Here is a 5,380-nt window from a genome sequence, read left to right as displayed (position 1 = left end):
TGCAGCGCCCTCTGTAAACATAGTAACATGTGTGTGACCTACTTTCGATATCACCAAGACACGCCCCTTTTTATTTATTGATAATATTTCAACAATTTAACAGAGAACAAAGACCGACCTGCAGCAGAAATGATCTAATTATGGTACAATGTATTTCTGTATTCTAATATTCTGCCAAGGATGACAACTCTTTGGTAACATAATTATCAACTATGTTTTCTATTTACTTTTCCTGTATTTTTGGCACTTTGTGACAAACAGATCGAGTGAGGCGTAGAATAGTGTTCTGAGTTTCCAAATTATATTTTATAACGTAGAGTACTTATATTTTATGTCTGTAAGAAAAATGGTAAAAATGTGAATTTTTGGTTAAAATATTGATGTTTGTGTCAGGCCCTTAAAAAGGTCACTTTTCAAATTTCAGGGGGGGNCTGTAGATGCAGCTGATAATGCTGCACTGAAAATAATGCACTTTGTAACTTTGCAACTGATGAGTCGAAATACTTAAGATAATGAAGAACTTGAGTTTGAACTAGACATGTACATGTAGTTTAGGCGAGCATTTTGGCAATTTGATATTAATTTATTTTGTCATAAATATGAATTATGATTTAACTGTTTGTCTTTTATTGAACAATGGCAACACCATAACAAAAAATAAATTATGTATATTAAAAGCAATTCTAATGAAAAGGATGTACGCGCCAAGCTTTTATGCTAGCATTGGTTATTAGTCACCTGATGAAATGATGCTAAGGAGAGTGCTTCATTGTCTTTGAATGTTTTGAAATTTATATTTTTTAATTGGTATAATAAATCACGCTAAGTGAACATGTGCACTTTTTTCAATTCAATTCAATTTATTTCCATAAGTTTTACAACTTATAGGATTTTTTCAACAAATAATCTCATATAAGTACAACATATAATTACATATTACTGGCACATTCATCACAAATCAGCAGCAACAACAACATCATCGAAATCATAATTCATCGCTTTCATCATTATCATTATCATCATCATCATCGTCGTCGTGGCCGTCGTCGTCGTCTTATAACTCCTCATCATGAAATAATCATCTCTTTAAATCAACATCAAATACTACATCATCATCCGTCAAAGTACAACAACATGAAATAGTTACCATTTTAACATGAATTTCATAAAACTGGTACATTTTTCTCAAATCAATTATCTTTTTCATCATCATCATCATCATCATCATCATCATCATCATCATCATCATCATCATCATCATCAAAATATCAACACCATCGAAAACATCTATATCATCATCATCATCATCATCATCAACATCATCATCATCATCATCATCAACAACAACAAAAAACAACAACATTGAGCATTTACCATGAAAGATTGTACGAACAAAACATGGACATGATACGATTGAGTAATACAAAATTAGGTAAAACAAACTTATAAGTTAAACAATCCTTCGTTTGTTAGCTTCAATAATAAATTTACCTAACAAATTCAGTTCTTTTACATTGTGTGTATTTACTAATTCGATAAGTTTGAATACGGATGGTTTTTGCCAGTAATATTTTTTAATATATTTTCTCCTTAGATCTAGATGACGTGGGCAGGTAAATAAAAAATGAAATTCATCTTCTATCTCTATTAGGTCACAGTTACTGCAATATCTATTATTCCTTGCAACATTCCTGTATCTTCCCGTTTCTATTGCAAGATTGTGAGCTGACATACGTAATTTGGTAATCATAATTCGACGTTGTTTTGGTATAAACTTTGTTAAATAATATTGCAACATCACGGTATCTACCATGTATCTATAGAGATCACATTTACTTGAGATGGCCAACGAGTTGAATAAAGTTTGTTTTGCCTGATCATCTATGCGCTGTTTAATAATAGGTAGTAGACAGATGTCGGTAGCTGCCTGCCTTAACCATATATATCCAAACCCTAGTTCTAATAATTTATGCTTTATGAATAATAACCAATTTCGTTTTGGGTTTTCCCTCCAAGTTTCTTTTAATAAAAACTGATATGCTTCTTTTAGAATACAATTTTCACAATTTAACAACTTAAACCAATATTTAAACATTCGAATCATCTGATTGTTTGCCAGAGGAAGTCGTCCAAGCTCAAAATATACCATAGCATTGCACGTAGATTTTTTAACACACAGTATATTTTTACAAAATTCCATATGAACCCTTTCTATTTCAACTCCTTTATAACTACCCCATATTTCACAGCCATAATATAATACACTACTCACATATGTGTCAAAGAGGTGTAGCATAGTTTTGATGTTTAAATGAATGTGTTTACATTTAGATCGTAAGGCAAAAAGCGCTTTACGACCTTGCTCTGCTACATGTTTAACCATGAAACTGAATTTGTTATTAAATCTAAACAGAACCCCCAGATAACAGAATTGATCCACAATTGAAATTTTGTTGCCGTTATACACCCAGCTTTCTGATTCTCTAATAATTCCACTATTTCTGAAAACCATAATTTTGGTTTTATCGGTATTAACTGTTAATTTCCACTTATTCGAATACTCACTTAGATTGTTCAAGAGGCTTTGTAAACCTTCGATTGACTCAGAAAATAAAACTAAATCATCTGCATATAGAAGAAGAAATAAACTCAATTCCCCAAAATCATAATGGGATGCTCCATTTTCTATAAAACTATTTTCAAAGTCATTTAAAAACAAAGAAAAAAGTAACGGGGATAAAATTTCCCCTTGCATCAATCCAACATTATTAGAAAAAAAGTTCGAACATTTGCCATTAACTAAAACACAAGATTTAACTAATGAGTATAAAGACTTAATTGTAGACAAAAATTTACCTCGAACACCCAGCTTTGTTAACTTGCACCACAGGCTTACTCTATCTACGAAATCAAATGCCTTGCGGAAATCTACGAAACAACAATATAACCTCTTTCTTTCAGATAACGTTTTCGAAATTATAGTTTGCAAAGCGAAAATAGCATCCACAGTGCTTACCCCTGGACGGAATCCAAATTGTGCGTCTGTTAAAATATCATATTTAGTACAAACGTCAATCAAACGTTTGTTAAGTATGGATGTAAATAATTTGTACATACTACTAATTAGACCGATACCTCGAAAATTATTAGGATCTGTTAAAGCGCCCTTTTTATGCACAGGTACAATGATTGCTTCGGACCAGTCAAATGGAAAACATCCAGATTGTAAAATATTGTTAAATAATACATGTAAAAAAGGTAACAACAACTGTTTACATTCATTAAAACATTCATTTAACAGACCATCTGGACCATGCGACTTATTTCGTTTCAGATTATTGATTTGCGTGATTTGTTGGATTTGCATTGATAAATATTTTTTTATGTAAACATTTAACTTCATCATTAAACCAGGGCTTGTCATCCCTAGTCTCTACAGTCAAACATCTAACATTTTCAACATGGGTTTTCTTAGCACACTTATCGTGTACAGTTTTACGAAAGAAAGGTTCCATTAATTCCTGTATTACCTTAGTGAACTTCTTTACACTGGAGTCGATGGATTCCTGATTTAATTCCCCCCTAATCTGGACATGTTCCTTAAGCTTGTCAGAATTAATATTTAATGACTCTGTGAATTGATGTTTATATTCATCATTCCATATATATATCGGACTGTCCCTACCGTTACAATTGCCTTCAACAGTATCATTAATTGTGGACACTCTCTTACCATATAACTGTACATGTAAAGGAGCATGATCAGAAAACTCTGTAAAATTACATACTACAATTTTTTTCACAGTTGAGAACAAAGAAAAAGGCATTAACATATAGTCTATCACACTCATCCCATTTGATCCACAGAAAGTAAAATCATTTGATGATCCATCTATATCTCTACCATTTCTGATTCGCAGACCAGAAGATTTACATAGCTTAATTAATCTAGCACCATAGTCATTCGTACCAGGATCTGGGTTTACCCTATTAGGTAAATTGTCATCAGCATCATCAACTAAGTAGTTGAAAATAGATTCAATGTGGTTTCTGACACTCTCATGAATGGTGTCGTAAGTTATAAAATCATCAGTTGTGCGTGTTCGAGCATTAAAATCACCTATAATCATCACATTCTTAGATTCAGAGTATTCTAACAAGATTGTCTCTAACTCATGAAAGATGTCACAGTTGTAATGTATATAGTATTGCGAGGAGCTCGGAGGAACATATGTAAAGATAACAGTAATGTCTTTATTCTGGTCAAGTAGACATTTATCAATAGTCACGGGTATTATGGTATCAAAAAGAGAATTTCCAACAGAAACAAAGTTATAAATACTATCGCGTATTAGCAAAATGTTTCCACCCCCTTGTGTATATCGAGTTAATTTTCTAGGCATAACAACAGACTTGAAATTTTCAATATCTACAGTGTAATCGTTTGGGATCCAACATTCGGATAAAAATACTATGTCGTAAGATAGAATGAATTTTCTGAAATCTAGTTCATTGAGCTTCTTATCAAAACCACCATTAATGTTCCAAGTTAATTTTTTTACATCCAACTCATGATAAGACTGTCCGGAGTGATTAGCATCACACGACTCCCTCCGACTTGAAGGTATATCTATCATGAAATAGACTCTACCTTTGAAATAACACTTTACCTGTATAGACCTCTCCCAACTGACACAGTGATCACCACACCGTGACATTAGAACAAAAAGATTAGGTAGAGTCAGTCAGGTGAGCCTTGACCACTGACCTGACGGGTGGAGACCATACTACAATATAGACAATGGAGGATCAATCCCCTATTGTTTAGAGTATTCCTTGTTTGGGCAACACCCTTAGGCATATATAAATATACAAACTGTTGGTAATGGGAAGCCATAGAAAATCATAGTTCAATCCTATATGAAATAGAGGAAACCTTCAAAAACCTTGGTCCAGATTATTTTTGGACAACTAGGGTAACACCCCTTGGTTCCTTCTTTTTCTTCCTCTTCTTTTTCTCCCATAAAAAATCCGACACATTTCTCGAAAACTATTGAACCGAAATTAATGAAACTGTACACAAGTGTTCATCATGGTAATAGGGTGTGCAAATAACCTTCTTTCATTTTCCGATCGGTCAACAAAGATGGCCGTCACGGCCTCTGATTGGTCGAAATTTAATATCGATCGATTCTGCTCAAATTTCATATGCAGGTTGTTTTGGCACTGCGAACATAACTGCGGGGGTTTGGGGGACTTCTGTAATGGTCCCCCATTACAACCAGTACTTGTTGAATATGCTTTCGTGTCTACATATGTACTTGAGTGTCTACATGTTTGACCACATCAGTTCGATGATCTAATTATCTAAATAAGATCG

This window comes from Mizuhopecten yessoensis, unplaced genomic scaffold, assembly GCF_002113885.1.
Source record: "Mizuhopecten yessoensis strain PY_sf001 unplaced genomic scaffold, ASM211388v2 scaffold2435, whole genome shotgun sequence".
Taxonomy (NCBI): domain Eukaryota; kingdom Metazoa; phylum Mollusca; class Bivalvia; order Pectinida; family Pectinidae; genus Mizuhopecten; species Mizuhopecten yessoensis.
The sequence above is the reverse complement of the archived record's forward strand: the minus strand, read 5'-3'. Positions refer to the sequence as shown.